Raw genomic sequence first — 15,603 nt, 5'->3', positions numbered from 1 at the left:
AGACCATGGCAACACGACGCCTGGAGGAAGAGCGCCTCATCTTCCGCTTAGGAACCCTCCAAACACAGGGGATGAATGCAGATTTCTCCACCTTCCTCATTTCCCCTCCCCCCACCTTTTCTCAGTCCCAACCCTTGGACTCAGCACAGCCTTCTTGACCTGCAATCTTCTTCCCGACCTCTCCGCCCCCAACCCCTCTCTAGCCTATCACCCTCACCTTAACCTCCTTCCACCTATTGCATTCCCAATGCCCCTCCCCCAAGTCCCTCCTTCCCCCTACCTTTTATCTTAGCCTGCTTGGCACACCCTCCTCATTCCTGAAGAAGGGCTTATGCCCGAAACGTCGATTCTCCTGCTCCTTTGATGCTGCCTGACCTGCTGCGCTTTTCCAGCAACACATTTTTCAGCTCTGATCTCCAGCATCTGCAGTCCTCACTTTCTCCTAGCAGCTCTATATTCCCAGTGACACCAGGACTGTGCCTATACTGGGTCACAAACTGTCCAAGAAGGATGAATCGCCAACTTCAGGCAAGTGAGGGATTTTCAGTTGAGTCTGTCAAATAAACCCAGGGAAGGAGAGAGGTGGAGTGATGTGTTATAGAGGCCAGGGGTGTGGAAAGATGGGGATATGATCTTGGGGTTGTTGGCCTGATGGGAAAAGTGCATCTCCCAAAGACGTATCATCCCTTTCTGCCTGTCAGCAACCCATGCAATGAAAGCTGCCTTGCTCCCAATGTCACCTTGTCCCTTTTTCAGTATTTTGTCTTCCTCATTGCCTTGTTCCCCAACCATGCTGTCCAGCTGCCTTCTCCTCTGGTTGGAAGAAAGATTAGAGTGAAGGCAGAATAAGGCATCTAAGTACCCATTAATTGGCTGTTTCAGGTGTCAATTGACAATGTGGGAGGCTGGTCTAAGTGAGAAGGAACACTATGCTGGCGGAAGATGGGAAACTACCCCCCACCCCCAATAGATCTGGAATTCCTCAGGGCCATTGCTATCTACTTTCCACAGTTTTGCATCTGCAAATTACACTCTTCCACCTATTTAACTCCTTCTCCTATCTTAAAACCTTGCTACGTACTAATAATTTGCACAAGCTTTTGGTCACTCCTCTTAATATCTCCTTCTTTAGCACAATATCTATCTTTGTCTCATCATGCTTTTCGGAGCTGTTTTTTCATGTTGTTATAAATGCAAGTTATTTTTTCTTAACCAAATTGGATGGAATAGACTTTCCATTCATAAATGGCACTTGAAAAATGCATGTAAAGGAAATGGGCTCTAATCTTAGCTCAATAAAGCTGTACTCAAATTCCCGCTACTGATTTTGTTTTGTTGGTTGCATGATACTGCACATTTCAGTTAGATGTATACAAATATCCTAAAAAAAATCTCTAACTGTAAAATTGGTGCTAATGGTGTGGTAACTGCCTTTAAATGAGTTTGGTTAAACTCCCACCCAATTAAACCTGATGATTGGTCTCTTGTAACTTCCACAGGGTGCCTATCATTGCCGACTGAGGAGCCAGCTTGCTTTAGATGTTTGATTCATTTTAATAAGCAAATTTGAACCCTATGATGTAGGAACATACTGGTTACCATTTTGGAGAGAACCAGTTATACAGGGCATGGCATATGCTTTGAGAAATCCCTCCATCATCTGTAGCATTACTCAGCTTTTAAATGGGACCCAGGTCTGAAAACAAAAGAAGATTCTTTGCTGCCGAGGGGGATGATACAACCATTTTTATGCAAGTGTAATATAGGAAATGTCACTGAATATTTACGTTTTGATTATAAATTTGTTTTTCCAAACTCACTATCAGGGATCTTGAATGGACATAACTATGCCCAGTAACCTGTCTTTATAAACTTTGAAAAACATTACTTCTGCAAGATCTTTGTCTTCAGACTAAATTGAGGACTTTCTGGATGCTCCTGCATTAGCCGCTAAATTTATCTCTACTACAATGTCTGAAAAGTAGATAAAGGTAGAAAATAAAAAGATTTGAAAGTGATTATCTATTGCCATCTAAATAATTCAAGACCAAGAAAATCTTATCTTTTGAATGCGACTTCACTTCAAAGGTATATTAAACAAACCAACATTAACTTCTGAGGTGAATAACTGTTAGACTCGCAATGTTATGAATGAAAGGCTGGGTGTGACTTAGTTCTGAGTACAGGGTGACCTCCGTATCCATGGAGTCGGTTTCCGTGGTTTCAGTTACCTGCAATTTAACACAGCCTGAACATATTACAGGGAATGTTCCAGAACCAGGGACTGGGGGCTACTGGGAAGGTAAATTTCCCATTTAAGTGAATGGGTTTGCTCCTATCCGCGGTTTCGGGCTTCTGCGGTAGGCCTTGGAACGTATCCCCGCAGGTATGGAGGGAAGACTATATTGAACCAGCAGCTTTTGGCAGAATTAAGAGTTGGAGGCTGGTATGCAAATAGCCATGTGATCTCATTTGAATTACTTCGAGCCGGTGTGCCTCGACAGGCAGTTTGTTCATTTTAGATGAATGTCAATCTGCTTGTCTGGCACAAAATGGTCTGAAGATAATTTGTGCAATTGTGAGTGCTTTGGAGTTCATAGGAATACTCCTGCTCCAGAACAAAGTCTTAAAAAATCCAAAGCATCATCAGCTAATTGTATACTTATTCAAAGCTTAAAAGTAATCTGCATTAATTGGGGGTTCTCCCTATACTGAGAGTTCTTGTAGTGCAGTGGTAGTGTCCCTACCTCTGACCCAGGAGACCTGCTTTCAAGCCCCACCTATTACAGAGGTGTGTCATAACATATCTGAGCAGGTTGATCAGAGAAAATGTCTCCTATATTGAGTGCAGTGGTAGTGTCTCTACCTCTGAGCCTGGATGCCTGTATTCAAATCCCACCTTCTCTAGAAGTGTGTCATAACATCCCTGAACAGGTTGGTTAAAAAGACCAAATAAACAGACTGAAACTGTAACGATTGAGTTTAGAGGTGGACATTTTTAAGGTGTTATCTCTGCAAATAAGAACTTAAAATATGCAATGAAAGTTTTATCCTTCAGCACCAGTGACTAGGAATGAAAGATGCCGATTTCATTCACTTCAATATAATTTCTACATGTCAACCTTAAACTGGGACAATTCACATGCTTCTGTCTATAAAGTTATCTCTTTTACATGGCCACAAGGACCACGTGAAGAATTGCTTGATCCAGCAACAAGTCGGATGTTTTATAATTGTATTTCAGGTGCAGGTCCTCAAAGTTGTCCCTTGTTGTGCCTGTGTTATAACACAGGGTAAACCCGTCTGCTAATTAAAACCTGACACCTGACACACCTCACACTGTCATCTGTTCAAATTTTGAGAGGCAAAGAACCATCTCAGATTTCACTATTTGAAGTAAAAATTAAGAATTTTATTCTTTAAGTCCAACAGAGAACATTGAAACAACAGCTATTTACAACTTCTTTCTCTTTTACCTCCTACTCTACAATACTGGTCCAATAAAAAAAAGCAATTAAAAGTGAGGAAAAAAATTACGCCTTAAAAACCAGCCAGCAGTTGATCCTCCTCTATAGGTTTTCCTCTCTATTTTCCTGGGTCATCTTTTCTTCGGTCTTCTGCAGCACAACTTTCTTATGGACAGGTACCTTTCAGAGAGCTATTCTGCTCGCAGTCTGTACATGTGAGTGCTCTTTGCTGTTCTGCCCCTAACAGTTTAAAATATGCAGTTTTATACTCCAAACGATCAGATCATTTCATTGTCATCCCAAACAGTAAAATTCAAATTTTGGTATCTGGGGCATAATTTAAAATGATTGGCTGAATTTGAATTTGATTTTGTTCCATGGCAATGCAACTCCAGGTATTTGTTTCAAACAAATGTTACATTTTTAAATTGTTCAGCACACTCTGTGTTTTCAGTCAGTCCTTGCTCGCTTCCTTTCTCTCTTAAAGGTACAGCACACACTACACCTACATAACACCTGTCTGATTCCTACAAAATAAACTCAATATTGTCCATTTTCCACCTGTGACAATACTGCTCTTTTAACAAGGTTATGTTGTCATTTTTTTTTCAGAGAGGTCATAAAGTCATGGGTTCTGATATATTCGGGTTTATCGACTTGAAGAAGCTTTTAAGTTTCAAAAAGCTTGTACAATGAAAGGGGAATGGCCAGTTCTCCCAGCACAATTTTTCTCTGGTTTGGTTTGTTTTGGTTCTAGTAGTCTGCTGTTCAGAACTGCTGGTCAGTTTAAGCTAGGGAAGCCAAAGAACCAGCTACAGTGGAAGGAGGTTCCATGCTAAATCTCTCTGTCATTTCTCTCTCTCCTGTAAGAATCTGCATCTGATTTTACCTTTTTGCCAAGGGGGTGGTTATGGGGACTGTTCACTCATTTGGAACAGCATCATTAAGTTGGGATAGTCTGTTGAGTTTTCGGATAAGTTAAGTTATTCTATATTCTGTTCTGTTTTGTTTGTGTTTCACTCGGCACTCTGTAAGTAAGTTCTGTTTTGTTTCAAACCTAGGGGTTTTGACCAGCTGCATAACTCCTGGAATATCCACTTTACACCTGCTTAAAACAGCTAGAAAAGTTAGAGTCTGCGCTTACTTCTTGAAATGTTTTGAGGTCTGGCCTGGTCCATAACATGCCTAACTAGCTCTGAAATTGAATTGTAGGGCATTAATGTATAAGTGCTTGTCTGAAATTCCATTCTCTCTTCCAGTAAAGATATTTACCTTTTGTTTTAACGAAGCTATGAAAAGTACGTGAATGGCAATATTCCATAATTTAAGGTCAGATAAGTTCTGTCTACTCTTTATAGTAATTATTCTGAATTTCTCTGCAAAAACTGGTTTGAAGTAAGTCACATTCTAAGTCTTTAAAAAGAAACGGTAAGCATAAGTTTGACAGGAATGAAATATTTGACAAAGTCTAGTCATGGGTCCAGAGGAAATTAAGGCATAATTAACAGAAATCTGGAGAGACCAAAGATCAGTAGATTGTTTTTCTCTCCCACAGTACAGTGGTCATGTAGAATCATCTCTGACCCTTCTTTACCCTCTCCTCATACCATAACCATAACACATTTTCTTCACCCCACACCGGTAATGCTGTAATAATTACTTGCTTTACAAAATAGCTGGATTGATATTGCTTGAAAGTTATGAAGATAAATACAGAGATGATCAAATTCTCAGAGGCTTGTTCAGTAGCAACTCTCTAAATGTAATCAGTATTGTGCACTAGATTTAGAATGTACTTTGCTAATATTCAATTGCTATTGTGAAATTTTCACACAATTGTGTAGTCAAAGAAGTTTACGTTATCTGTAGTAATTTACTTCCGACAGGAGTTTCAGTATATTTGTGATCCCATAGGATTGCAAATCTTATATGCCCAAATGATAAAACAGACACATGTTCCAAATGTGCTTTTCTCATCATTAAATTCTTTCTTATGTTCTTAATCAAGAGTCTGAACCAAAATTCATTCCAAAGGGAGCAGTTATACAATATAAATCAGATGAATTACTTGAGTCTCTTGATTTGTTTGGCAAGCTTACAGTCGTGTGTATGCATTGTTTGCTTTTCACATTGATTAGAAGTGTTGATGGTATTTTATTATGAACGTATACAATATTCCATATACTTAAAATAATAAAACAATCCATTTTCTTAAATGAAGGAATTTTAGACAATACAAAATGGCTTGTGATAATAATTTCAAAATACATTATATCATGTAGTGAATGAACAAATGAGATTTCATAAAAGAAACGAATATTCTAGCTATGATTTTGGAAAGAATTAAAATCCTTTCCCCTACTCCCCCTATTGTTTCTGTTCCCATAATTTCGAAAGCCTTCCCTGATAAATTTGTTATGTATCATTGTCTCCAAAAAGCAAATGGAACAGGATTATATATTGGAAGGAGAAAAGTCCGTGCCCTAGCACGTGAGTCATCTTTAATATGAATGCATGAACACACAGCATGAGAAGCCTTGAGATGTATTCTTGCCTTTGGTTGTTCATTTTGACCATTTTCATAGGTCAATGACATTATATAGTGTCATGGAAGCATATGAGTATGCCTGTGTACATGACCTGTGGGAAAGTGTAATATGTTCTCCCACTTTGACGGTTTACTGAGATAAGCAGTAGCAATGTTCTGCCAAATAACTTATTATGTTAGAACTACATGCTTAGACATGTACTTAGGCAAACATTCACAGCCAGATAATGTCTAGTTCTCCTTTTCAATGTTAGTATCTGTCACAAATACTTTGGCAGGTGCTCTGAAAATCTTGAGCTTCAGTCTACAGTAGTTTTCCATAACTATATGTACTATGTTGGAAAACATATGCAGAAGATCCCTGATGTCATTTGACAAAGTAGTAAAATGACAGATGATAATGGAGATGTCTCCCAGAATAATGTCACAGCCATAGCATCAGTCATTTCACTTAATTGACTACAGACATGTCCAAGATTGTTTAGGCTCAAGTATCCACCATCTCAAAACTCTGGGTTTCTTGGTGACTTATTTAAAAAGATGTTCTTGCTTGGAAATATTTATTGCACAGAAATACGAAACAATATGTAATGTATTATCAGGGTCAATACAATCTACCCCTCTCTGAGGATGAAAGATCAGTCCTCAGCAGAGGCCTCACCTTCATTCCCCAAGCTCTCGGATTAATGAGTTCAACACGTGGCGTGACATCGAACAATTCTTCCGCCGCCTTCGCCTCCGTGCCTACTTCTTTAACCAAGACTCTCGCCCACCCTCTCGCCCACCCTCTCGCCCTTCTCCCGCCTCCAACACACCCCATCCACCTGGACACCCCGTGCTGGCCTCCTACCTGCCCTCGACCTCTTCATAGCCAACTGCCGCCACGATATTAACCGCCACCTGAACTCCTCCACCCCTCTCACCCACTCCAACCTCTCACCCTCGGAACGCGCAGCCCTCCACTCCCTCGTTCCAACCCCAACCTCACTATCAAACCAGCAGACAAGGGAGGCGCGGTAGTAGTTTGGCGCACCGACCTCTACACCGCTGAGGCCAAATGCCAGCTCGCAGATACCTCCTCCTACTGCCCCCTTGACCATGACCCCACCCCCCACCACCAAACCATCATCTCCCAGACCGTCCATAACCTCATCACCTCGGGGGATCTCCCATCCACCGCCTCCAACCTCATAGTCCCACAAACCCGCACCGCCCGCTTCTACCTCCTGCCCAAAATCCACAAACCTGACTGCCCCGGCCGACCCATTGTCTCCGCCTACTCCTGCCCCACCGAACTCATCTCCGCATACCTTGACACCGTCCTGTCCCCCTTAGTCCAAGAACTCCCCACCTACGTTCGGGACACCACCCATGCCCTCCACCTGCTCCATGATTTTCGCTTCCCCGGTCCCCAACGCCTTATTTTCACCATGGACATCCAGTCCCTGTACACGTCCATCCCCCATCACGAAGGACTCAAAGCCCTCCGCTTCTTTCTTTCCCGCCGTACTGACCAGTACCCTTCCACTGACACCCTCCTTCGACTGACTGAACTGGTCCTCACCCTGAACAACTTCTCTTTCCAATCCTCCCACTTCCTCCAAACAAAAGGAGTAGCCATGGGCACCTGCATGGGCCCCAGCTGTGCCTGCCTCTTCGTAGGATATGTGGAACAGTCCATCTTCCGCAACTACACTGGCCCCAACCCCCACCTTTTCCTCTGCTACATCGATGACTGTATCGGCGCCGCCTCATGCTCCCACGAGGAGGTTGAACAGTTCATCCACTTCACAACACCTTCCACCCCGACCTCAAATTCACCTGGACAGTCTCAGATTCCTCCCTCCCCTTCCTCGACCTTTCTATTTCTATCTCAGGCGACCGAATCAACACTGACATCTACTACAAACCGACCGACTCCCACAGCTACTTGGACTACACCTCCTCCCATCCTGCCCCCTGTAAAAACGCCATCCCATTCTCCCAATTCCTTCAACTCTGCCGCATCTGCTCCCAGGAGGACCAGTTCCAAAAACGCACAACCCAGATGGCCTCCTTCTTCAAGGACCGCAATATCCCCCCTGACGTGGTCGACGATGCCCTCCACCGCATCTCTTCCACTTCCCGCTCCTCCACCCTTGAGCCCCGCCCCTCCAACCCTCCACCTACCACCCCACCAATCTCCATGTTCAGCGCATCATCCGCCGTCATTTCCGCCACCTCCAAACGGACCCCACCACCAAGGATATATTTCCCTCCCCTCCCCTATCAGCATTCCGTAAAGACCACTCTCTCCGTGACTCCCTCGTCAGGTCCACACCCCCCACCAACCCAACCTCCACTCCCGGCACCTTCCCCTGCAACCGCAGGAAGTGCAAGACTTGCGCCCACACCTCCCCCCTCACCTCCCTCCAAGGCCCCAAAGGAAACTTCCATATCCGCCACAGATTCACCTGCACCTCCACACACATCATCTATTGCATCCTCTGCACCCGATGTGGCCTCCTCTATATTGGGGATACAGGCCGGCTACTTGCGGAGCGTTTCAGAGAACACCTCTGGGACACCCGGACCAACCAACCCAACCACCCTGTGGCTTAACATTTCAATTCCCCCTCCCACTCCACCAAGGATATGCAGGTCTTTGGACTCCTCCATCGCCAGACCACAACAAAACGACGGTTGGAGGAAGAGCGCCTCATCTTCCACCTAGGAACCCTCCAACCACAAGGGATGAACTCGGATTTCACCAGTTTCCTCATTTCCCCTCCCCCCACCTTGTCTCAGTCTAATCCATTGAATTCAGCACCGCCTTCCTAACCTGCAATCTTCTTCCCGATCTCTCCGCCCCCACCCCAGTCTGACCTATCACCCTCACCTTGACCTCTTTCCACCTATCACATTTCCGACGCCCCTCCCCCAAGTCCCTCCTCCCTACCTTTTATCTTAGCCTGCTGGACAAACTTTCCTCATTCCTGAAGAAGGGCTTATGCCCGAAACGTCGATTCTCCTGTTCCGTGGATGCTGCCTGACCTGCTGCGCTTTTCCAGCAACACTTTTTCAGCTCAATACAATCTAATAATTCTGAATCACATTTGTGGACAAGACCTGTCTAGCTGTTTCATTAACTCCATTAAGATTTCTTCTAATGGGGTACAATAAAGCTTAATGCATTCAAGGAGAAACTAAACAGGTCTTGTCAACAAATAGAATTCATTGTTATTTGAAATGCACAAAAAGATTTCCATCTGAAACTTTTAAGATGCTACACACTGCTACTTTCAAAGATCATGTCTATAAAATTAGTCTCTGTTGCATCACGAGAGGCAGCAAAATGAAAGTTGATCCCATTCTGGGAATACATGTTACTGTGGCAATCACATCTGGCATTGTTCATATTGGCGTATTACCGAAAGAAGAGCACCCATAAGGATGACTCCAGAACAATCGATCCAGGGCCCTCTTGATACCCTGAAGCCCTACCAGCTGATGTGGAACCCATTGCTCAAAAAGGGACCAGGCAGGTCCATTGTACAAATATGTATTTCGCTCATCTACAATAATGCATTCAGCCTCAAATGATCCCCAACACTAATGTTACACTAAAACACCAGGCATCTGACATGCCTGAGGATTGATTTTAAGAACCCCTGCCATTATAAAGTATCTGTATCACTGTAGAGTGTTTCAAGTATATGGTGAGTTCCTGGATTTAGCATGATATCTTGTATCTTCAGAAGGAAAACAGGGGATTACGTGACCTTTTTATCCATTTGTGGGATGTTGGTATTGCTAGCTGGTTGTAGCCCATCCCTAATTGCTCTTGAGATGGTTGTGGTCCACACAAAGGTTTTAACATGTTCGGAGGACTGCAGCAGCAATACCACGACATCTTCAGGATATTAGAAAATGTAGCAAAGGCTGCAGAGTCAGGAAGCGTGGCACTCCACTAAGATGAACTGAATTCCACCATGCTTCTGACAGTGACAGATGGCTTTTGGGCAGGCCAGTTAAGACATCCAGCATCATTATTCTCATATATTAAAAAAAACACACAAATTATTGGAGAAAGTCAGCAGGTTTGGCAGCATTGGTGGAGAAAGAAACAGAGTAAACGTTTTAAGTCTGATATGACTTCTGCAGAACTGCTGTATTTGCGTGTTCTCCTGTACATTTCTTCATCAAGGTCTTCATCTAAGTAGCTTCTAGCACGTCTGATCTGTCATGTTGTCTTCTGTTGAGCTTACAAATGAAACATGCTTTTACCTCCTGCCTGGCTGCAGCTTACAAATGCATTTAATCCAATACCTGTAGATCCCAACTGTATACTAGCATTACATTGTTACAAAGTCTGAGCAAGTTGTGGACCGTCTTCATCATTGCTGTGCTGTTGACATCTCTCTGCTGCTCAACTTCTGTAGCTGGATGGGAGGGAGTTACTGAGGTCTGATAATCAGGAGAGGAAGCTGTGCATGACAGAATGAAGGTGGAGTGTGAACCAAGAAATCTGGGGTCAAGTGGCAGCCATCCCCATAATGCTTACAGCTATATCCTCCATAGGTCATTCAAGACATGTCGGTGTCCTTGCCTCCCTTGTGTTGTGTACCATATTATCCTGCGAGAGAGAGGGCAAAATGTCAGTATTGTGTTGCATTATGTTTGAGATTTATGCTTGTCATTGCTGATAACTGGTTCTTTGTCGAAGGTTCAAGTGATAGATGTGAGATGGGTACCATAAGACTTTAGTTCCCTTAAGCCTGCTCTGCCTTTCAATAGGATCATGGCTGATCCAACAATCCTCACGTCCACTTCCCTGCACTTTCCCCACAACCCTTGTTGATTGCCCTACTGATCATGAATATATCTATCTCAACCTTAAATGTACATAAGGACTTTACCCCCACCAGATCTCTGTGGCGAGGAGTTCCAAAGACTCACAACACTCTGAGGGAAGAAATTTGTCTTTATCTTAGTTTTAAGTTGACACGCCTTAGTAGTATTGGTAGGTAGGTGAAGGTAAGGTTGCAATCTAGATGTTAGACCTGAATTTTGAGTTCCAGAAAGTACTACTGGGTGAGTGTTTAGTGTGTGGTGAGAGGTTGGTGGTGCAGTGTAGAGTAAATTTCATACAAAGATGCATTAATTGAACTTAATCACTACATAATATCATTAGATAGCTTGTGGCATTACCGCTAAATTTCATCAGAAACTCTTAGCTTATTTCCATAACTATAGGTTAGCAGCCAAGGGAGTTCAGTTGCCTAATGCCATTCCAACCAATCATTTGCCCTTTCCTCCACCTTCTTGGGATGTGAAAACCCTGCCTGTAAAGGCAATTTTCAAAATCTGTCTGCATTTTTCTCCAACATTTGGTAACCTATGTTTTCTTGTTTCTGGCCATTGGTGATTTTATTTGGCAATCCAGGCTCTCGTGGTACCTTAGTCCTTTGTAACACACCAGTGAATTCTCACTCTTCAGAGTGCCAACGCCTGAAGAATTCTATCTTCTTACTTCAGCTATTAACCTGTGCCAGTGATGTACTATGTGACCTTTGATGGATCATGTGACTCCTCCTTCAGCGTACCCTCTCCAAATGGCGATGAAAATTAAGGAATGTATTTAAAATATGATATTATGATCTGACATGTGGTAACATTTTAGAACAACAGTAGAGAAACAGCCAAAAACATGTTCGCATTGTACTTTAATAGGTATAGTTAATCTATATAGTTAATACTTGTGGCCATATGACTTGCATCATATTTAATACTTGTATTCCATTACTGTTGACTACCTTAACAGTATTATAGGCACTTTCTCGAAATAGCAGATTGAAAACTGTTAAACCTGTCACATTCCAAACAATTGTCCAATCCTAGCTTCACTCTGGAATTCTAACCTGAAGACCTTTTAACCATTTCATTGGGGTTTTGCATTTACTAAAAGTATGCAAGTATGAAAAAGTCTTTCTATCATTTTCTTGAACATATCATTGTCACATGGTTTGAGAAGGAGCTGAAGGAGATGGGATTAAGGTGGTGTTGTGATTTAGCAAGAGTGAAGGGTATGTAGAGCCTCCTGGCTGCTAAAACACAGATGGATTGCTAACTTGGCCAAACAGCAAGGGATGCTGGGCACATTGGCCAAGTGAAACTCTGAAATCACAAAAGCCTGCATATCAGCCACGGCGCAAACACAGCAGCCAGGTGTCCCCACCAACTTATCCACTAAACATAAGAGGACTCAGACAGAAAGCACCAGGTCCTGCTATACAAAGAAACTAACAGTAGCATGCCATCTCAATGATAGACCCTTCAAACTATTCAAACTATTAAATATACCTCTCTGATCAGTCAGAATGATAGAAAGTTCCAGAAAATCATCTAAAAAGTATTAAAAACATGGGTTCACCTGCAGACCATTCTCTTGGAACCACTCTTGGAATCTCTGGAATCATCTAAGGCCTTCTGAGGAGACCAGCATGGCAAGGGCACTGGCCATCCAAAGAGAGATAGAGAGAGAGAGAGAGAGGGGGAAAAAGCAGCTTTGCAGACCCAGAGACAGCGGCATAGTGAGAGCGACCGTGCAAATTTACAAGTGACTCGGGAAGTATTGTAACCTTAAGGAGCCAAGTAGGATTAAGGATCGTATGTTTAGTATTAAAAATTATTGTGACTTTGTTCCTAATAAAGTAGGACTCTTTTGCTTTGGTACTGGCTTGTGTTCATATTGATTTAAATGCTTCAGCATTGTAGGACACCTGGGCAAATTCATCCATAACATTCTGGTCAGATATGTCAGTAACTTGTTTGAGGAGGAACCAGACAATAGGTAGTATGTTAAGGAAGTGTTGTGACAAGTGGGGATGCAGATGTGAGGCGAGGGTAATCGAGATTCTACATTGACAATCTGGCATGGTCATTAAGCTCGGTTTGGCTGCAGGCATGTCCTGGAAGTGAAACATTTAGCATTGACATGAGAGCAGAGTTCTTCCACTGAGAGCAGAGTTCTTTCCTGGAAGATTTACTGCTCTCTGAGGAACTCCCTTCATCTTCATTGCTTGGACCAAAGTTTCCAAACTGACGTCAGGGAACTTTCAGGTCTAATCTGTCTTCAGATAGAATACAACTCTTCTTCAAGAAGTGGTGGACATCTTTCCTAGTATAAGAGGTACTTGTCCTTTTTCCTTCCGAACTAGCCTGCAGTCAATGAAAGTAGATTCAGACCTTATTCATTGCACCCAGCTTGTAGCGTCAAATACACATGGTGTCTTTGCCCACCTGAACAGCCATGTGCAGCATTCACTCTCCCCTACTGTGACTTGGTCCATTTCCTCAGCCATCATTCATTATTATAGAACATAGAACATTACAACGCAGTACAGGCCCTTTGGCCCTCAATGTTGCACCAACCTCATCTCTGGCTCGTGCCAGGGTCCACCCCATGTCAGGGGAAGGAGGGTGACGGATTGGATGTCAGACCCTCCACCACCCGGCTTGTACCTCTCTATCCTATTTCAGGCTGTTTCTCCTGAGGTGAGAGAAAGGGAGGGAGTGAGTGAGGGTGGGAGTGGGTGACCCTGCTGCTAGTGCTGGTGTAGATTGGCGGGGGGGAATGGAAATGGCAAGGTGTCAGAGTGAGTCAGTTCACAGTGTTGAATCCATGCAATGTTCTTAGTCTGGGGGTATAGGGAGGGAGGGGAGGGTGAAGTCTGGAGGAGCTGGATTTCCCAGTGGACCTCAGACTTCAGTATCTGACAATCTGATGACCTGTGGAGAAGTGCATTCTTGGTCCCAAAAGTATACAATATTCTCAGTTCAAATATACAAAAAGGGCTAGAAGAGATGAAACACTACAAATAGCAGAAATTTAAAGAATGTGACATAGAAACAAGAGTAAATAGAGTCAAAGTGAACAACAGCTAAAATATTAAAGGAAACCAGAGCAACTGGACAGCATTCACTTCTTGTCTACAAATCTATTTTTATGACAACAAAAATATATTTACATATGGGATATTTTCATTCTTTTCTACATTTTTCATGGACATATCAATGCATCACATTATAATTACTGGAACTTTGAAATTTTGTTTGAAGAAAATGTTCAAAGCATAAACATCCTGAAACCACATCACACAACAATAGAATAATTAGCACTCATACGGGCTCCAGCTGCACTGGAACCAATCCATAAAAGAATTGCACCATTAAAACCATCTTTAGAAAAAACCCCCTCTTTGCTCAGTTCTTTTACCAGATTAACTTCTAATGCATTATGTGAACCAAATACATATGAATACCCTTGGGATATGCTTTATGTCCCACTTCTAGTGCTGACCATAACCTATTTGTGACTGAATCATTTTCTAAACACTGTGGTATGTGCCTTAAGGTAAGACAATCTGGAAGATTCTTTATGCATGATGATTCTGTATGTATAGGATAACTATTGAAGTCAGCAAAAAAGGTGGACAGAAATAATCTAGGATGGTGTTTGTCATTATTCTATCAAAACATCGAAAGCTAAGTAGTCCAATTTCTGAACAGGAAAGTTGAATACGTTTTAAAATTAATTTTCTAATATTTATCATTTTGTAATTAGTTGTTCCAAAATACCATGCATTAATTATAATTTGGCATTATCAATATGGTATGACTGATACTCTGTCCTCCCACTAGTTTTACTGATTATCTGTCAGCATGTCAAATGTCTGTAGTCATGTACAGGGTCAAATAACAGCTGCTACTAAATTTTTAACTTGTTTATGGAAAAAGTTAGGTTAAATTGATGCATACCTTTTAAAGTAAAGTTAAGTTTTAATAATCGAAAATATGAGTTACAACTTTACATCGAAAGGTCTTAAGTTACAGTTCTCACCACTTCAAAAGTACCAAGTTAAGAGATTTCCATTTTTTTCAGACTTTACTATAAACAGAGATGTGGCCTATGTCTGTACTTTGTTCTCATTTTGGTTTTACAATAGTCACCACTATGTTTTGTTCAAAATACCAATTTAGAAAAAAAAATGTAATAGGAAACATCTTTGTTTTACAGACAATAAGAAAGCCCCTTAAATCACAAATGTTCACCTTGGCAGAAGAGGAACATCTGCCTAGGGTTCGTGCCTTAAACTCTTTGTGTTTCAAGAGGCTACAAGTTAATGAAAATAGTGTGCCTGAAGTACTGGAAGTTATAAGCACTTGTAATTAGTACCGGGTGATTCGTGCATTGTAGTTTATGTTGCCTATGGCCTGTGTTCCCAGTTATAATTGTTCATTTTTTTTTCTATAGCTGTGTTTTCTCAGTACCTTGATGCAACAACATGTAATAATTTTTACATATCCTTTTGGTAACAGAATGTTTATTAACACAAATTTTATTGTTTTAATATTTTTGAAATATTTGAATACGTTCAAGAATTTCAGAAACAAAACTTTCAGAAACATTAAAGAATCAACAGATCCCTTTTTAAAACATCTTTTGATAAAAGGTTCAAAAATGGCCTAGCTAGAGAGACAGATTTTGTCGACCTGAAATAAAATGACTATTTCCAATAGAAAAGATTCATTTTGATCAGCTAAGTA

The 15,603-nt window shown here is 42.0% G+C and overlaps 1 long non-coding RNA gene across 1 annotated transcript in view; it reads left to right on the top strand.

Annotated features, from left to right (window-relative positions):
• Nucleotides 1-14,331: 14,331 nt before the first annotated feature.
• The window catches only part of LOC148147952 (uncharacterized), a 39,659-nt gene continuing 38,387 nt past the window's right edge, over nt 14,332-15,603 (top strand). Inside the window, exons 1-2 of the long non-coding RNA XR_015759270.1 lie at nt 14,332-14,410; nt 15,074-15,136. This is a non-coding gene — a long non-coding RNA (uncharacterized LOC148147952). The remainder of the gene's footprint in view (nt 14,411-15,073; nt 15,137-15,603) is intronic.

Source organism: Chiloscyllium plagiosum, unplaced genomic scaffold (genome assembly GCF_037043375.1).
Source record: "Chiloscyllium plagiosum isolate Xiang-an unplaced genomic scaffold, Cpla_swu_hap1 HiC_scaffold_14, whole genome shotgun sequence".
In the NCBI taxonomy this organism is placed as follows: Eukaryota; Metazoa; Chordata; class Chondrichthyes; order Orectolobiformes; family Hemiscylliidae; genus Chiloscyllium; species Chiloscyllium plagiosum.
The sequence above is the reverse complement of the archived record's forward strand: the minus strand, read 5'-3'. Positions and strand labels throughout refer to the sequence as shown.